Source organism: Acomys minous, assembly GCF_964271855.1.
Source record: "Acomys minous genome assembly, chromosome: 7".
Lineage (NCBI taxonomy): Eukaryota > Metazoa > Chordata > Mammalia > Rodentia > Muridae > Acomys > Acomys minous.
The window spans coordinates 52,137,255-52,158,527 of NC_140488.1; the positions used below are offsets into that span (position 1 = coordinate 52,137,255).

Genomic DNA, 21,273 nt, shown 5'->3' on the forward strand with positions numbered 1-21,273 from the left:
TTGGTGTTTGATCTTCTCTCTCTCCAATTCCCCCCACACACTTACTCACACACACACACACACACACACACATACACACACACACACACACACACACACACACACACACACACACACACACACACACCCAGGCACTCACTCACGCATGCATGTATGCACATGCACACAAACATACTCACATACATTTAGTAGCATTAGGATTTTTAACAGTTATGAAAGCAGTAAATATTTTGGGAATGGTGAAGGTAACGCTAATGAAACTTTTGGCTGAAACTTCCATTTGACATAATAAGTGATAGTATAAGAGGTTAAGTGAATGCAGTGTGATTTTACTCTGTTGGGAATTTTCTGGACTGAGTTCTGGGAAGAAAATCTTTTATCTCTTAAAAAAGAGCAAATTATTCTGGAATTATTTCAAGAGGATAAATATAGAGCCTCCTATATACCATATTTTGTAGTTATTGCTTTTTCTTAAACACACTTTGTAAAATATGAAAATGCAGTAGCTTTACTGACCATTGTAGCTATACCCCTTCAGTGTTCTTTCTCCACAAACACCAGTTTCATTAAAAGCAGAAGATGTGTTCTTGTTGTTGTAGGACTAGTTTAATCAAAGGTCCTGACCATGACCAGAAAGTAATTGAGATAATAGACTTATTTCACAATCTGGATAATGTTTTCCAAATAAAAAATACACACTTTCAGCATTTCTTAGCCTCAATGCCATTATTATCTTTTCTTCTGGGAAGTTTGGTGTTTTTTTTTATCAGTTTATGTTACACAAGTTTGAATTTCATACATTTAAGCTGAACCCAGGGACAGTACACTTGGTCATATGATCTATATTTTGCAGAGTAAGGTCACCACATGGTTTCAGTAAAATAAATTATTCAGAAAACAGTTTAGGCTCTCTGAGAATTCTCAGCATCTCTATCTCCTTCAATGACCCATGTCTTCTGACCTGCATTACTCAAAGCTTCAAAAATAAGAAGTAGTTTTAATTTTCTATGGGAACATTTTCCTACTAACACAGTCATCTGGAATTTATAGGAGAAGGCTATACAGAAAGGATTACCCTGAGCTGTAGCCATAAAAGAAATAGAAAAAAAAACAGGTACTTGTAGGGAGGAAGTTAAATATCAATAGGTCCTGGCATTAATTTTGGCTCAACAATTTTCTTAGATAATGTGATATTGACTTGGCAATATTTCATATTTATCTAAGTATTGTACAAATGAATGCAACTGTATTCAATTAGAAAGTGTTACTAGGGGCATTTAAGAGTACTGTTTAGCTCGATTGAGGAAAGGAGATGATTAGAAGTAGAAACGGCTGACTCTGTAATTCCAATTTGTTACATAAAATAAGCAGAATGTCTGGCCCTAGCTTTTGCTTTGCTTTCTTAAAATTTTTTCACCCTTCACTTGAAATCATTAAAATACTTTCTTCCTCCAACATAATTAACCAATTAAAGCCACTCTTCTACTTATTTTTTAGCACAGTATAAATCATTTAATACCTAGAGTTCCTTTACCATTTAAATGAGAATAAAGTAATGGTATTGTTTTCAAGGCTAAAATGTTTTTAAAATTCATTATAGAAAAGTCTTGAATTCTGTATTTAAAAGTTAGCTTTCCTTTATGTTACTTCTGAACATTTTCTTCTTTACTTTAATCAACTCTTCTGCACTCAATTAAAAGCATAAGTTATCTGTTTAAGTAGATGGTATTCAATACTTTGCCACCAAGTATTAGATTGTCTATAACTAAAGTTCTATTATTCTATATTGATAAGTTTCTAGGTGTATTGTTTAGTTTTTACACTAGGATTCAGATAATATAGATATGTAACATGGTTCAAATGTAACTATCTAGGTTTATGTTGTATTCTTCATCATTACCATGTTCCAATTCCTATGAGCAAACCTAATACAATAATTACAGTTTTACTCTCCACTGGGCAGAATTAATTCCTCTTTTTTTCTTACCACTTCATACCTGTTATTTACCCATGCACACCATGTCCTCTATCATAGCCAACATTTCAAAGTATAACTATTTTAACTTTTAATGAAATGCATTGGATGGTGTATTAGGCTCAGAGTAGTCCTTGACTGAACTTATATAAATGAGTCTTACTAATCTAGGTATATAATTCAGCTTCAGCAGACTCATCTGCCATAATAGTCATTTTAAAAATATTTATGTTAGAAATTTTGGAGTTATGATCTACTGGAGTCATGTTCATTACTTTAAAAACTTTGTCTTTGTGCAATTTGTACATTGATTGTGAAGCGTTCTCTTTTTCTTTACAATTTAGAACACGTAATTTGTAGTTAGCAGCCTTCAATTAAGAGACCGATCTCTAGTCTTCTTAAGAGAAGGGAATGCATACATTAAACACTAACAACATGGAACAAAAATAAGTAAATATATTTTAAATTCAACAATTAAATAATGAATGACCATAGATTACAAAAGAACAAAAATAAGGTACCATGTTTTGACTATCAATTTTCAAATTAATTTATGTTGTTACATTCTGGAACACTCTGTGAGTCAATGGGTACTGTCTTTCCCTCAAGGAACTTTCCCTAATGTCCTATGGGAAGAACTAAATGTCACCTTAACAATACTAATCTCTTTTAAATAACAGCCACTTTATCAATACTAGCCACATTTTCAATATTAACAGGGCTCAAACTCTTTTCCTTCCCAAACTGAATATTATTGCTTACAACAGTATGTTCACATGATTTTCCCCACCAAACTGCATGGTTTTCATATTTTTATAATATGTTTCCTTTCACTATGAATTAGTGTGAAATAAAAGTCTGTGAGCAATAATTATTTCACAGCCTAAACACTATGAAGCCTTAAACTATTCTTGACCAAAGGAATTGTCCATTACTTCTTCATTCACCATTATTTAATTTTTGATTAGCTGAATGTAGTATTATATATTGCCAGGATATGAGTAGCTTTTACACTATTAGTGTATTTTTTCTCTTCTAAACTTCCATGACTCTTACTTCCATTTTCTACATCTCCATCAGTATTCTGGTCTTTTGAACTCCCATGGGAATAATCCATTGCATTATGATTGCAACATTCTTGGGCTTCTTTGACTGGCAATTCAAAGCTCATGTTCCCAAGCAGCTACAACTTCCTTGGAAAATAATACATAGGAAAGGGTTATCACAGCAATAAGTCCATCAACAACAATGCTCTCTCTTAATTATCTTTCTTATTTGAATGAACATGTGCCTGACAAGAAAGCAACTTAGGGAGGATGTATTTATTTCATGAAGCCACAGATTGAAGGTATTTTCATCATGACAAGGAAGGCAGTACAGAAGGAATGGTTCATAGTTGTGGTAGTAATGGTTTTCTCACATCTGGGTGGATCAAGATGAAGAAAATGTTGGATGGCTGTACTCAACTTACCTTCCAATTTTTCCTTTTATATTCATTTTGTTTATGGGCTAGTGTCACCTATATTCAGGGTTAGTGTTTCTTTCAACAGACATTCTTTCTGTTAAAGTTCTTACAGATATTGCTAGTGGTATTCTTCCTATATAATTATAAATTTAGTCACATTGATGATGAAAGAACTTTGTTTATACAACCTACTGAGTTTATTTAGTGTTGCTAATTTGTGCATGTGTTTAGGGCTAATCGCTTGGAGTTAGATAGTTTTATGGAACTGTGCAAAAGAGGAGACGGAAAGACTGTGAGAATCAGAGGGCATAGAAACCCAGTATGATATACTGTCTTTTAAACATGACAGAGAATTCACATCCATGAAATCTCAAATATATGTTATCTAAAAAGATCTGCATGACAAACCAATCAATGTTACAACATATAAGGGGGCAATTTCAAAAGCTATCATGCATGACTTGAGGAAGAGCTACAGGCCTTTGATGGCTACTTAGAGAGAGAGGATCAGATTTTTCCATCACAAATAATAAGAATATAATAAGAGAAGAAACCTATAGAGTCAAGGCAGTAAATAAACAATAAACCCCTTATCAGAAAAGCAGTTTCTTTATGAGAATGTTTTAATATTAGAGGTTAACAGATAGAATGAATGGTGAGTTTATGTGGGAGACTGTTTTAGCCCATTAAACTAGTTCTGATCACAGTCCCTGTTGTTTAACAGTGCATCAGTCACTACAATATTTTCACTTATTTGCATAACAGGAAGTAGTTTTGACTACCAGTAGCTTTGTAGTCTTTAGGGTCAAAGGTTCTCATGTATTCCAGAGACTTCCTGGTTTTTACATATTGTGGTAGCTAATGTTTAAGCTAAGGAGTTTTTTTCAACTGTGTTGGGGTACAGCTGGGGCAGGTGGAATACTAAGTTATGTTATTAGAGGATTCATTTAAATGTTTTATGATCTAGCTGTTTCTTAAACACTGTGTAGGAAAGAGGAGGCTCTTGAGAATTGACTTCCAATTTGCATTAGTGAAAAATTACGAGACAGAGAGAAAATCATAGAGGTATTGACACTTACTTGCTAAATTTTCTTTAGGGGCTTTCAGTTGCCTCCAGTTACCTAGAGTATCAACCCCAAAACAGTAGAACTAATGAACATCAGGCTGCTAGACACTTGGCCTATTCTGAGCTTTTCTGCATGTCCAGACCCCTTCTTCGTTAACAACTGCCATACTTACTTGTCACTCACATAGAGGCTATGGCTGGAAATATCCCAGATACTGGATTTGTCACAATATCTTAATTTTAGTTACTTACTTTTAAGACAGCACTTGAAATACAAAAGAGACAAAATAGTCTTCTCCAAGGCAAATGTGTTATACATGCATGAGTCACAATGAATGTGAATTCATTATGTGGATTTAATAGCCAGACTTTGGGCAGAGGGCTGAGAGTTGTATGGAGGAGTGGAGGGATGGAAGGACCCTGAGGAGTCAGGAGTCACATAAGGAGACCATCAAGATTATCTGCAGATCTGGACACAGAGGGACCTGCACAAATTATACCCAGCTAAGGACAATGCAAGCAGAGAACCTAGACCTCCTGTTTCGATGTAGTCCACGGATAGCTAATTCTCCATGTGGGGAGCAGAGGTGGTAGTGGGAAGGGGGACTGAAGAGACCCTCTGATGTATACTCTGGTCTACAATTTGATCACTGCTTTTTGGCAGGGTGGCCTTACTGGCACACAGAGGAAGGGGATGCAGGCTTTCCTGATAAAACCTGATGGACTGTGATCAAAGGTTGGGGGATGAGCATCCCCCTGTTGGAGGTCTCAGGGATGGAGAAGAAGCAGAAGGGGGAGGGAGTGTGGGAACTGGAAGATAAGAGCAATTGGATAATAATTGGGATGCAATGTGAATGAATTATAATTTAAAGAAAATTTAAAAATAATTACGAAGTTTGTCTTATGGTTAGAAATGATGATGAGTCTCTTTTTAAGTCAGAATTACATGGCTTGCCTTGTGAAAGAGTATTTTTTTCCTTTTCTTTATTTCTTGCTTTCTTTTATTACATTTTTATTGCTATGCCTTTTCCTCTTTACTTTCTATGGATATTTTATCTGTTAAAAAACCCTTTGTGACTTCTGAAGTTCCATTTGTGGAACATCTTTTAATATTTGCAATGATATTGTAGGTTATATCATAATTCTAAGAGATTTCATAGTCCAGGTTGTCTCTTTCTTCCTAAAATTGATAATTCTATAATCCTACATAAAAATGAAACTTTTGAAGGATTATGAAGATATTCTTACAAACATTAATGGAAGTCTCCCATCATAAGTTATATGAGAATTTATCCTCAACTTGATTATCAAATGGATCCATATCATTTAGCAAAATTACATATTGCTATGTCATTTCAATCTTACCATGTTGTAGGTGATTTCTATAAGTACATTATTATTTGTATACCGCTATATTCTCTATTTTCTACTCCTTGAGTCAATATCACACTTTCAGAATGCCTATAAAAGATGAAGACCCTGATAACATAAATGATAATACATCATTATTCAGAATTTTCTTACTTATCATTTGCTATTTGCATTTCTATGTAAATTTTAAATTCAGCTCATCACATATCAATAGAAAAACTTGTTGCAATTTTGACTGATTTATTTTTAATAGATAGGTTTTTGGGAAGTGATTTCTTACCAATATGAAATTCTCTTATTCATGACTTCATGTTAGTTCACAATGCTATAACCTATTCTCAGTGAAAGTTTGCAATTTTTAGTGAAGACTTATGGATTGTTCTTTAGAATTATTGTAAGGTTTCTAGTACTATAATAACCTAAGTAAATTTGTATTCAAAACATATTGCAAGTATTTGGAAAAAGGATATTTATGTTGATATTTTTATTCACCAGCATTTCTAAATATTTTTATTAATTCTAACAATTTCTAGATATTTTAGATGATATATAAACATACACACACACACATATATATACATATATGGATACTTTACGAATGATTTTTAAAAATAATTTTATTATATTTTTGTTGATTTTTATTATATTTATATTAGAACATATTTTTATCATGATACTAATATTTATTTTATTTGATAAAATGTTCTTTTAACAACAAATAATGGTAATAGTTATGGCCAACTTTCACTAGTCAAAACCTCATGAGTATTTTTTTGAGTATTCTGTTTTATTTTTAAAATGTTTATTTTTTACATATACACTTATATTATTACACATATGTGCAATAAATTACCTATTGTAAGAAAAACATGACACAATCAGAAATTATGTGAATGTTATATTCTTAGTGTTTTGGCTATTTGTATTTGACAGCCTTGAAGAAAACATCTTTCCTATCTTGGTGCATCTAAAATTCTGAATGTAAATCAATATCATCTCTTGTCATTATCAACTTAACACATCTATCTAGACCTAAAAACATTTTAATCCCTAAACAACTAAGCTTAATTGTAAAGCTAAACTGTCTAGTCTTCAACCCCATAGATACTTGAGAAGGAATAAAATTGATTACCTGAGTATACTAGGAGTGCAGGTTAGTAGCTTTCCAAATGAAAAGATGACAGACACAGTTTCATTAACCTACCATAATTAACACAGATATTTATACATTTCAATCAACAATAATTACATTACAAAAGCTCCTTCCTTTTCCTAATTTTCTTGAGACATTTCCCATTAATAGGCACTCAATTGACTCAGTTGCTGACAAATATTTAAGTTATTGAAAACAATTATATCCTATATTAAAGAAAAATTGTTAGTTTATTTTTGAAATCTTTATCAGAACCATCATATTTTAGCTGATTTGCATCTTAACTAAATTATGGATATCTGTTCTGTAATTCATATAGTGTATCTATTTGATACCTGTATGCTCTTAATATGAATATTTATATCCTCAATGTTAATGTAGTGTATCTTCCAAAAAGCTAGAAGGAGTCATTGTGTACTTCTCCTTAGTCAATATTTTAAATACACCTATGTTAAGGCAACTTCATTCTGCTTTAATTGTATTTTCTTCAACAATGTATACATTCATGATACTTGCATTGATATTTTCTGTCTGTTACCATATTCATTGTTTGGGTTTTCAAAACATAGGATAGTACCACTTCATAGCCTATATTTCATAGACAGATGTTTTATGGTTCCAACCATCACCACTGAATTATTCCTATAAGTCCTTGCTTCAGGTCTTGTATCAGTTCATCTGTGCTTACACTGTTAAAAGCACTGAAACATACATGATATCATATACAACTATAGTTAAGATGACATGTCTTACATTAAGTATGCTATAATTAGGAGAGGGATAATACACAAATGAAAGTGACAATGAATAAAACATAGAAGAAATCCAAAGAACAGCCTATCGTTTCAAGCATAATTGAATGGAAAAAATTAAATTTTACTTGAGGCCAAGTAGATGTGTTATTTATGATAGACCTCAAGAATATAATGTGTTGCATTTAGACATAAATAGAATAAGGGCATTTGATGTGACTTTGTAACATTATCAATTTTATGGTGCACTTGCCATTCCATCTCACTTCATTGACTATGTAGAAAAGCTTCTGATCCTTAGATCATCTCCAATTTTATGATGCTCACAGGTAATTTGGAGAAAAGTATGTAAATCTCTTAAATTTTTGATAGCACCAAAATGTTATATAAAAAAAACTGGAGAAAAAGGGATCCAATAGTCACTCAGTGATTCCATGTAACATTTTAGACATCTTCCAGTCCTGTATATGAAAATACAAAGCATAATATTATTCACCCCCTATGGTGTTTTTTAACCTTTGCAATCATCAATATAACTAATCCACTCTTAATTGTATAATACATTCATTTTACTTCCTTGAAATTATTATTTTAAAATGAACCTCAGAGATGATGCCACTAAAAAATTCTACAAAAGTTTTATACCTGCTGACAAATTGCTTATTAATTTAGTCAATTCTTTAATAATTACATAGGTATGTTTCTATGTACACTTATTCATAATTCATTTTGATTATGCACATTCTTACTGTTTCGTATCTGCCCAATACACTCCTTCCAAACACATTCTTCTTCATAGATCTCTTTTCCGTGTAACTTTTTCTTTTGTTTTGTGTCTCACAAGGTTTACCTGCGGTCATCTGTTTGTACCTGGGTTTTAAACTAACCCTCAGAGCCTGGTAAGATCACCAGTACATATTCCTTAAGATAGATATACACATTCTCACAATTCATTGTTAGGTAGATGGCTTTCTAAGATGGCTCCATTTTCCTAACTATTGGAAATACAGATTCAATGAACATAAATGTTCAAATTTCTTTGCAGTAGATGTTTTTAGAAGTTTCTTGTGAGATTAAAATCTTTTGTTGAAGGGTAAAGAAAGTTAAGACCAAGGAAATTTACAGGGAGATAAAAAAATAGGATGATTTAAGTGGAGGTGGATTATTCCATCTTTAAGTGAAGTTAAGATCAGAAAGTAATCTACTCAAAATTGTTTCAATAAGTTCCTGATTTATTGACCAGATTTACTAGACCATTCCCTATCCAAGCCTATATAAACAGTAAAAACTCCTTAGAGACACTCTGAGACACACTTAGTTGCTTAAAAGAGGCTCAGACAATCTGAATAGCCCAGTAAGGAAAAAAAAAAACTAGCCAAGCATCCTGGAAAAGGCAAAGAACATTTGAGCTGCCTAGAAGAACTAAAGACTACTTGTGCATCTAGTAATAAATTCAGACCTACTGCAATAGGATGTGACACTCTAACAAGTTGATATGTCTGTAAGTTGTGTAGTATGTTTTAGGTTTCCAATTTTCTTGAGTTGTCATTCATTCGACAGTGGCTTTTGTTTTTGCAGGTATCTTTGAATCATTTCTGTTCCTGTAAGTAACTCTTCACCAATATTCCTTTAAGTGATCCCAATAAAACTTATCGGCTCACCTACCTGGACTTTGATGTCCAGTTTTGGTATGTTACTAGTTTTCAATCTAGGGTGAGTATATTCTATTAATTCTAAACTACCTTACAACCAGGGAGTCCCCTTCTTCACTGAAAGTACTTTACCCATATTCAGACATATTTTAATTGATTAATTTTTTCATTATTTTATAGAATATATATGTTATGGTCTAATTACATTTACCTTTAAACCTTCTTTAACCTCCATTACAACCATGTCAACCTCACTTACTTATAAATTCCTTTTGCAAATTCATGTCTTTTGTTTTGTGACCCACTAAATTTAACTAAGACCATCTTAGTGATTATATATAAATGTAGTAGTGATTCAACACAATCTGATGGGCTTACTAATATATACACATCTGCAAAATAAAACATCAGGAAAGGAGGAGATGGCAAGATTGCTTACTGGTTAAGAATATTTGATATTCTTCTAGAGGACAGAAGTTCAGGCTCCCAAATCCACACCAGGCAACTCACAACTATGGATTAACACCAGCTCTAAGGGATCTGACACCTCTGGGCCACACTGATATCTATACACTTATACACAGGCCCACAAACATACACACACAAAAAAAAAATAGAAAAAGTCAATAAATTAAGCACATTAAACAAAACATGGGCTACAGATTTGAACATAGAGTGCTCAAAGAATAAGTTACAAATCACCAATAAGTGTTTTAAAAAGTGTTCCACATCAGTAGCCATAAGTGAAATACAAATAAAAAGTACTTTGAGATTCTATCTTATCCCAGTGAAGATGGCTGTCATCAAAGAATCTACTGACAACACTGTTTTAAAAGGGAATCCTCATTCTTTTATGGGTGGAATATAAGCTTGTATAGTTACTTTGTAAATCAGTGTTTAAATGACTCAAATTACTAGAAGTAGATCTACACTGTCACCCAAGCTTACCTCCATTGGCCATATATTCAAAGGATTCTATATCTTACTATAGAGTGTTTTGTTTATTCATGCTCATTACTTATCTATTCACAATAGTTAAGAATATGAATCAGTCCAGGAATCCATCAAGAGAAGGATAGAGAATTGAATTATTGATAATATCAAAATTACCATTTTGGGAGTTAGGACTCTTTAATCTACATGTTCACTAATGTTTTAATACTTTAACATTTGCATATGTTGACAGTGTGATCTTTTAGAACTTTTATACTCTTAAATTTTCCTGTGATTCATGTTGAGATACATTTTATGCATTATACGATGCAAAGTCAGGATGTAAAATAAAAATATCTAATTGTTCTAAATTTACTGAAAAACCATCAGTTGTTTCAGTGAATCACATTGACAACTTCACTAAGTACCCAGTGATCATATTATTATGGACTTGTTTAAGACAGTCTTTTTATTCAGATGAGATAGTTTTTGTTTTGTCTGGATGACAATAACTTTATAGCAAATATTAAAATCATGTAGCACATGACCTCCTCTTATTTTTTTCATCACAACCAGTGATATGGGGTATGATAAATCTGAATTCACTGCTGGTGAGAATGAAAGCCGGTACACTGACTGTAGGAATCAGTATTGAAGTTTGTAAACAAACAAAACATAGAGTGACATTATGACTAATTTATAACATTCTGGAATATATCCTACAGCTGTATGTGCACACTCATGTTCATTATTGCTCTGTTCCCAAAAGCTAGGAATGGAGTGAGCCTAGAAGCTGGCCCATGAATAATAAAATAAGATACATACAGAGAATAGGGTTTTATTGAACACTATAGGAAAATAAAATTATTTGTACTTATGTCTAGTTGCCACAGTCTTTTAGAGAGATATATTGATCTTTCTACTCATCTCTGTTTTTTTTTTTTGGTTTGGCCTTTCAAACTTTAAATTATTTTAAAATCTATTTAAAGTTATATTCTCTGATATAGAGTTAAGATATTATGACTTATTGATGAAATTAAATTTTAGTCATCAGAAAGAAGCTTTCTTTATCTCTGATAATATTCCTTCTATAGAAATTTGTAATTTTATAATGTTAGTATAGCCAGTCCTTTGTTACTATGAGTAGTATATTTTTTAACAATTTGTTTCCTCCACTTTTGTGCGTATAAAAGAGCAGAATCTTTTTCTTCTTTCTGATAACTATTATTTTAAGCTCAGTGTTTAAACAATTCAGATTTAATGCACTTGTGTTTAAATCTCCCAGCTTTAATATGTTTACACATATTACTACTTGGTTTCTAGCCATTTTACAGCCATTTTTAATCTTAATTGAATATATTAGAGATGTTGACTCATTCACGACTTCATTAAGCATGTTTGATGCAATGCTAATAATTGATTATACTATCCTTTGTTGTTTGCTACTATGATTTGTTTTATTGAAAAACAAAACAATTCTTAATGTAGAATTTCTCAATATCAGTAATTTCTTGTATTTAACTTAAATGTGTCCTCTGTGCTTTTTTTTCAAACATAGAGAATTGACTCAATAACTGCTATGTAGGTTGATTGTGTACTAGTCTTCCATACTCTGGCAGAAAACATGTATTTTACATTTAGTACAGTGTTATCAGTATTTGATGCGAGGTTTATTCAGGATGGTCAATATTAACAACATTGTCAGGTCAGTACAAATATTAGCATTCTTCATGTGCTATACTGTATGTATGTTGTTTTGTGTATAAGTTTATATTGTTAAGGTTTTTCTAGAAAGTTATATATATATACTTTTTAAATTATGTTTTAATTAAACATTTTTACATATATATTTATATTATTATACATAAATACAGTAAACTACCTATAGCAAGAAGAACCATGAGACAGTCAGGAATTACATAAATGTTATATTCTTAGTGTTTTGGCTATTTGTATTTCCCAGACTTGAAGAAAACATCTTTCCTATTTTGGTGCATCTAAAATTCGGACTGTAAATCATCCTCCATCATATCCTATCATTATCAATTTAAAACATCTATCTAGACATAAAAACACCTTAACCACTAAAAAACTAAGATTAATTGTAAAACTACACTATCTGGTCTTCAATCCCATCAGACACTTGAGAAGGAATAAAATTAATTACCTGAGTATACTAGGAGAGCAGGTTAGCAGCCCCCCAAATGAGGTGACAGAGATAGTTTGCTACCTAAATAGTCACCCAGAACTCTCTATGACAATAATATATATACATATATATATATATATATATATATATATATATATATATATATATTTCTACTCTAATATGAGGTATTGTACACATATATCTCAATTGTAATACAATTTTTAGCTCCAATAATTTGAAAGTGCTAATGCAGGCTGTTTAGGATAAATAAGTTATACAAGTTAATTGTTAGTTGATGAAATAATGGTCATAGCAATTACTAGTCTACTTTTATCACAAGATTATAAATCTTAGGTGCAACAGATAGATATGATTCTATAGAAAGGATGTCTGTATGTTTTCATTATTTTAAAGTTTCATTGACAATAAGACAGGTTAATTCCTGGCAACACCCAGGCTATCTCAAAGAGGATGATGAGCATCAAAAAACCTTCTTTTGGAGATGGCTTCAAATGTGGCAAACAAGCCACTGGGCAAAAGGTCCTCATTTCTACCACAGACAGAATTCTGCCTTAAAAAGGGCCAGCTTGGATGCAGGCAGAGTCGACAGCCAACCTCTGCCAAGACAGGGTAAGCAAGTCCTCAATAGTTCCTGCCTCACAAATATATATACATATATATATACACATATATATACACATATATATTCTTATTCAATCATTTAAAAATAAGTATTCTATACTATACTTTGTCCTATTATTTAAAAATCTGATCTTTAGGTTATCTGATACATGGGATAGCTTTCAGTTTAATATTTTATGAGACTGCTGAATGTGTAAACAAGTAGATTTATGACTTTCTTCTTCCTCTTCCTATTATTATTATTATTATTATTATTATTATTATTATTATTAGTTTTTTATAGACAAGGTTTCTCTGTGTATCCTTGGCTGTCCTGGATTCACTTTGTAGACCATTCTGGTTTCAAACTCACAGAGACCCACCTGCTTCTGCCTCCCAGAGTGTTGGGATTACAAGCATCAGCCATCATGCCCAGTTAAGTTTTTTATTTCTGCACGTTCTCTTGGGGTTCTTTCTTTCTTTCTTTCTTTCTTTCTTTCTTTCTTTCTTTCTTTCTTTCTATTTTTTTGGTTGTCTTTTCTTGTCCAACTTTGATATAACAGTTTTCATTTTATCTTAGTTTTCTGTTATGCTTTGTTGTTATCTCCTAGAAACTTGTTTTTATGTAAAGGCAGAAAGGGCATACATGCAGGAGTAGAGGGAGGGGAACCTCTATTCAGATTATATTGTATGGGAATAGAATCTATGTTTAACAAAGGAAAAAAGAATAAAACTTAAAATCTGATCTTTCTACCTTTTCCATAATCAATTCTACTTTGTTGCTTATTCTTCTGCAAAATAGAACAAGATTTATTTGTCTAGTCCTATTTTGGTGAGTATTTAATTTGATTTATGGCATTGCACTAGTGTAAAATTACCAAGTACATACATGAGTATATATCTTGATGTAATTTTTTAAAAATTTCTTAGGAATGTGATGCTAGATCAAAGAAATTAGGAATATAAATGTCTATTTATATTCTTATGATCTTTGTATGAGAGTATTCTCCATGAAAGTACTGGATAATATATGTTTTGTGGCTGAGTGTGGTTGCGCACGCTTTTAATCCCAGCACTTGGGAGGCAGAGGCGGGCAGATCGCTGTGAGTTTGAGGCCAGCCTGGTCTACAAAGTGAGTCCAGGACAGCCAAGGCTAACACATAGAGACCTTGTCTTGAAAAACCAATACATATATATATATATATATATATATATATATATATATATATATATATATATATATATATGTTTTGTGTTTTTCATTTCTAATTGAGAGTGATTTTAGCTATTTGATGCAAAACAGCATCTTATATTACATTTTATTAGACTATTGATTTTCAGTTCAGACATTTTCTTCATAGTTATTTTGGATACATATTAGGTAAATATTTTTCTGATATTTATTTAATTTTTTACTGATATAGATCTTTGTATTGGCATATTACTTTCATTATATCTTTTTTTTCTGGTGACTATTCCACAGTCTGTTGGTTGTTGTGACTTTTCTTTACATTAAATTAAAGCCAAACATTGGGCAGAGTTTGGGGAATCTTGTGGAAGAGGGTGAGAAAGGGTTAAATGCATTTTTAGAGGTCAAGGATACTGTAAGCAAACATTCAGTATCAATAAACCTGGGCCTGTAGGTGCTCACAGAGGCTGAACCACCAACCAAAGAGCATTCATGGGACTTCCTAGGCTACTGATGCATAAGTATCAGATCTGCTGCTTGGTCTTCATGTGGGACATTTAACAGCAGGAACAGCAGCTGCCTTTGACTATATTGGATTTCTGTCTCCTAACTGGGTTGTCTTCTCTACCGTAAATAGAATAAAATGCATGTAGTTTCACTGCAACTTGATATGGCCGGGGTGTTGATACATATGAAATGTCTCCTCTTCTCTGAAAAGAAATGGAGGAGAATGGGGGACATGGGGGGAGAGGAGGGACGGTCTGGAGAGGAATGAGAGGGCACAATTTGTGTGTAAAGTAAATAAATAATGAAAACAGAAAAAAAAAAGAGGAAATCCTTGATCAGTTTCTTTAGTCTCATCTAATTTCCTTGCTATTCTCTTTTGTGTGTTCTTACAGATGAAGTTAAAACTGCTTCTGACCATTTCATAAATAATTAAATGTTTTACTTTGTTGGTGAAAAGTTCACATAGCCCAAATTTTAAATTATTCCAGGGAGCATCAACATAATTATGATATTGAATATTTTTCATTCAATTGTTTTCATTCTAAAAATTTAGGAGCTGAAGGTTAATGTCCACAGTTTCTACTAAGATAAATGAAATGAGTCTTGGTTACAGAATGTTTGTCAGTGAATTTGGTTTGAATATTTTTAAAGAGCTGTGGAAGATAATGGAGTGTGGGTGGAAGTGCAGCTGCATAATAACTCAGGAGAAAAAGAAGAAATTAAAATCCATTAAAGTTTGGAGCACCCAGGTGTCCATGGACCACACAGATTTTTAAAACAACTGTTATAAAATTAAACAAGAAAACAAAGAAAATCCTATTCATCTATCATGAGCAGAAGGTTATTGAGTTACATGATGTGTTTTTTAAACATGTTTGAAACCTGTTAGAGAATAAATTGGATGATTTTTTTTTACTTTGAAATGTATGTTTACTTTTCAAAAGTAATTTTTCCCAGAGTTAATGGTGCACTTTTCAAGAACTAGTTCATTTTCAAGTAAGGAAGTTACTAATTCATTTGGGCAGCCATGAGGAAAACTGAGTGACTTCTGAATGTGACACGTAAAAATGAAAGACATAGCGCATAGAATGAATATCATTTAGAAGCACACCCATAGAAAAGCATTTAAACAACTATTTTACTGGCATCTAGAAATATTAAATTGTTCAGTTTCCATCAATATAAGCTTCACTGTTTTTCCTTTTCTTTTTCGGATCTTTTTCTTTATTTATTTATTCAATTTACATCCTGGTCATAGCCCCATCCCTCTGCCCTCCCAGTCCCAGCCTCCCTCCCACTTTCCCTTCCTGCACCCCGATTCCTCATAAAAAGGGAGACCCCCTTCCCATCCACCCCAGTTAATCAACTTGCATCTGGACTGAGCCTGTCATTTTCTCCTGTTGCCTGGCAAGACAGCCCTGCCAGGAGGAAGTAATCAAAAAGTTTGGGAAGAAGTCCATGTCAGAGACAGCCCCTGCTCAAGTTATTAGAAGACCCACATGAAGCCTGAGTTGCCATTGGCTACATCTGTGTAGGGAGCCTAGGTCCAGTCCATGCATGGTCCTTGGTTGGTGCTTCAGTCTCAGCAAGGCCCTTTGGGCCCTGTTTAGCTGGCTCTGTTGGTCTCCTTGTGGAGTTCCTGTCCCCTCCAGGTCCTTTTCTCCTTACCCTCCACTTTTCTACAAGATTACTTAAGCATTGCCATATGTTTGGCTGTGAGTCTCAGCATCTGTTTCAAAGCCATGCTGGATGGAGTCTTTTAGAAGACAACTCTGCTGGGTTCCTGTCTTTAAGCATAGCAGAGTATTGTTAATAGTGTCAGAAGCTGCTTCTCCTCCAAGGGGTGGGTCTTGGGTTGGGCTAGGTATTGGTTTGACCTAACCTCAATCTCTGCTATGTCTGCTCTATCTTTATCTCTGTACATCTTGTAGACAGGGCAATTTTTTCCTCAAAGATTCTGTTTGTGGGTTGGTGTTCCCCTCCCTTTACTAGAAGTATTTTCAGTCTCTATGGCCTCAGATACTAGGAGTTTCTTTTAGAGTCTCCTTGTATTTTTCCAGGAGCCTACTCTGACTTAGGTTCCCAGCTTGTCACAGAGATGCTCCCACTCACAGTATCCTTTTGTTATAGGCCTTCTGTCCTCCTGGCCCTGCTTTCCCCTGGTCTATTCTCCACCCTCTTATTTCCATGCACTCCCTCTCCTATCTTGCCCCCTGTCTTCAACCACTACCTCTGTCTATTCTATTTCCCCTTCTGGGTGATATTTAAGCATCCTCCCTTGGATCCTCCTTACTACTTATCTTTTTTGAGTTTGTGCATTGAAGTATGTTAATCTCATATTATATGGCTAAAATCCACTTATCAATGAGCATATGCTATATATGTATTTCTAGATCTGAGTTACCTCACCCAGGATGATTTTTTCTAGTTCCAGTTGCCTGAAAATTTCACAATTGCTCAGTTTCCATCAATATAAGCTTCACTGGTTTTCAAACAGGCATAAGAATACCTATTTTTGTCAATTACATCAATTTTCAGAGACGCCTTTCTTATTTGTTTTTATCATCTCCAGGCTTCTAACATGAAATGTTAATTTCTATATTATTTGCTTTTTAAAAAATATTGTCATTTTCTCATAAAGAGAGCTGATAAATTATTTCTTTTGTAAACATTGCTTTGATGTTTAGACCAGAATTCAGACAAAAGTCTTCAAATTGTACCCAAAACTGATTTCTCATTACATTCATTTCATTTAGCATTAGGCCATGAGTGATAAGCAACTTTGTTCTGTGCCAATTTGTGGAAAGGCCACCTTAGACTAGAATAAGGAAAATTACAAGGGGATTAAAAATGAAAATAAGATACATTTGAGAACTGCTAAGGAGAAAGGAAGGAAAAATTTAAAGGAATCACAAAAAAAAGGAAAGAAAGAAAAAAGAAGAAAAGAAAGAAAGAAAGAAAGAAAGAAATTTTATGATGGATATTTCAAGTGAAAACTGTCTCAATTTAAATTTTTGAATACAAACTTTGCAACTTTTATGAGTAATTGAAAATATGTTAGCTGTACTGAAGCATATTAGTCCAGTTTTATTTTTGGTGATTTTGGAGGGTATTTATTCAATTATAAAATGCTTCAAAATTTATTACCAAAAAGAACAGGTCATATTTGGGTAGATTCAGTCATCAAAATTTATCACAATCTTATCTGCTAAAGTAAACTTGTATGATGCACAAAGATAATTCCACAGTCTTTACACCAGTTAGCCTGCTTTCATAGTTTTAGCAAGGCAACTTAAACTTAAAATATATATAGTATTCTTGAAGCAATCCCTGGCAGAAAATGGAATGTTGTCCACTTTAAGTTTTCTGAAGGATACAGAATAGAAGAAATTATTATTTTCTAGCAGCAAGGGTAATATTAAACATTAATGAAAAAATAGTGTAAAACAGGCTTTAATGAATTAATCTTTACATTTTGAAATTATAACATACTTCATCAGGAACAAAAATCATTAGGAAAAGAATAAAGGCTGTTCAGAGATAGAGGCATACCTTAAGATTGATGTAAGTATAAACTTCCAGTACTCATATAAAATTGGATTGTAGAAGATTTGCAGTAGTTTCTGAGATGAAGATCTAAGGTAACAATAAGCTTTTACAAAAGGAATGCATACCTTTTGCATATAGTTTCAAAGTGTTCTAAAATTGAACATTAAATATTTAATGTGCGAGATATCAATACTAGTCATATACAGCATGTTCAGGATTTTCTGTCAAAATCAGAGATGAGGAAACAGTTTCAACTTTTTTTACACTGACGTATTTCACAAAATAAACACTAATCAAAACTTTTAGTCAGAAATTGGAGTAAAAGCTCAGAAAACATCACTTTTTTTTTTCTTTTTGCTCTCCCAATCTCACATTTAACACAAATTTCTGGACAACTCATGCATCTTTTACAAAATCCAAAAGGTAGAAAAGGATAGAACAAAAATGTCATTTTTCTAGTATTCCACTCCTAGTAAATTCTATCTAGATGTAATCACTGTTTGAAGCTTATTGTGAAAACTTTTATGAGAAAACTTATGATTTTATTGACATATGTATACAGTAACTTCTTTTTTTTCATGAGTATGATTATGCATTTCAACTATAAGTTCTTTTGCTAAAGCAAGAAAGAACATGTTTTATACAATTCAATGCTAAATACATCAACAGCATTATATTGATTTCCTTTTATATACATGAGAATTAACTAAAGCAATGGTCTTTACTTTGTTTTACTTATATAAGATTTCACTAGAAAATCATTGTATATTAGCACTTAGAAAATAATTTTATAGTTTGGCATATTGGTAATGTAGTTATAGATCTGTCACAGATGACCAGGATGTTTTCAGTGGTTAGTTATTATTTTTATAGATATCATTTTCTTCGTTTTGAAATGTTGAATATAATAGTAGGTAAGGACTTTAAAATTGGAACAGGAGGGATTAAACAAAATGTGGAATTGGAGGGTAAAGTTTTATAGAGAGGAGAAAGATGGGAGCAAAAGTAAGAGGGGTAGGTGGATTGATTTTGATAAGATGGCCATTTTTACTATGTTGATCCTCCCTATGCATGAGCATGGGACATCTTTTCATCTTCTCATATTGTACTCAATTCTTTTTTTTTTTTTTTTTAGAGATTTAAAAGTTTTCCATAGAGGTCTTTCACTTGGTTAGTTAGAGTGACGCCAGGATACTTTATATTATTTGTGGATATTGTGAATGTTGTTGTTTCCCTAATTTCTTTCTCAGCCCATTTGCTATTTGTATACAGGAGGGATACTGATTTTTTAAAATTAATTTTGTATCCAGCCACTTTGTTGAAGATGTTTATCATCTGTTAGAGTTCTCTGGTGGAATTTTGGGTATCACTTATGTACACTATCATATCATCTGCAGATAGTGTTACTTTGATATCTTCCTTTCTGATGTGGATCCCCTTGGTCTTTTCTTTTGTTATTTCTCTAGCTAGAATTTCAAGTACTATATTGAAGAGATATGGAGAGAGTGGGCAACCTTGTCTCATTCCTGATTTTAGTGGAATTTCTTTAAGTTTCTGTCCATTTAGATTGATGATGGCTAGCTGCGTGCTATATATAGTTGCTATAATGTTTAGGCTGTCTCTTGTATCCCTGATCTCTTCAAGACTTTTAACATGAGTGAGTGCTGAATTTTGTCAAGTTCTTTTTAAACATTTAAGGAGATGATCATGTGGTTGTTTTTTGTGCTCAGTTTGGTTACCTGATGGATTACATTGATGGATTTCTGTACATTGAGTCAACCCTTCATGCATGGGATTAAGCCTATTTGTTATTGAGCAATATTTTTGATGTGTTCTTGGATCCGGTTTATGAGTAATTTATTGAGTATGCTTGTATCAATGTCCATAAGAGAAATTCATCTGAAATTCTCTTTCTTTGTTGGGATTTTGTGAAGTTTAAGTATCAAGGTCACCACGACCTCATAGAATGAGTTTGGTAATATTCCATCCATTTCTATTTTGTGGAGAGGATAAAGAGTATTGGTATTTGCTATTCTTTGATGGGCTGGTAGAATTCGTCACTGAATCATATCTATCTTTTACACCTAGGATGTATATTCTTGTGATAAAAATAGGCTGGTAATTGACAAGACAGTGATTTGATCACCTAACAGTTAATTTGTGTTACTTAATTATCCTAAGCATCTTGCAATAGTACTTTCAGAATGTTGGAAATAAGCCTTGTATTATAATTGAGTTGTATGGGTACAAAAGTAGGTAAAGTCTTCAAAAACCGATCTGCAGAATATGGCATTTCCTGATGTTTTTATTATTTTAAAGATTCTTTGACAATAAGACAGGTTCACTTTGGGCAACACTCAGTCTATCCCAAAGAAGATGATGAGCATCAATGAATCCCCTTAGAAAGAAAGCCTTAAATGTGAAAAACCAGCCACTGGGAAATATGTCCTTGTTTCATCCATAGACAGAATTCTGTCTAAGAATGGGCAACCTTGGATGCAGTCAGAGTCAATAGCTAAACTCTGTCAAGATAGGGTAAGCAAGCCCTCAATAATTCCTGCCTCACAAATATGTCTGTCAGATATAGTGGGCAATATGGCTAAAGATTATGCTCCAAAGTTATAGAGAGTTTTGGGTGACTTTTCAGGCAGCAAACTGTCTCTGTCATTTTCTCATTTTGGATGCTACTAACCTGTACTCCTTGTATACTCAGATGATTAATTTTATTCCTTCTCAAGTCTCTGATGTGGTTGAAGACCAGGTAGTTTAATTTTTACAATTAAGCACAGTTGCTTAGAGATTAAGATGTTTTTAGATAAAGATAGATTTTTAATTTTTTATTATGTTTCTTTTTTAACATACATTTACATTATTACACATGGGTAAAATAA

General features: G+C 32.8%; 1 pseudogene across 1 annotated transcript in view; it reads right to left on the bottom strand.

The window, feature by feature from the left end:
- LOC311601183 (TBC1 domain family member 13-like) overlaps positions 1-3,146 on the bottom strand; it is a 47,273-nt pseudogene extending 44,127 nt beyond the window's left edge. The window contains exon 1 of the transcript in view: positions 3,032-3,146. The product of the transcript in view is annotated as a TBC1 domain family member 13-like (transcript). The remainder of the gene's footprint in view (positions 1-3,031) is intronic.
- Between the last annotated feature and the right edge of the window lie 18,127 nt (positions 3,147-21,273).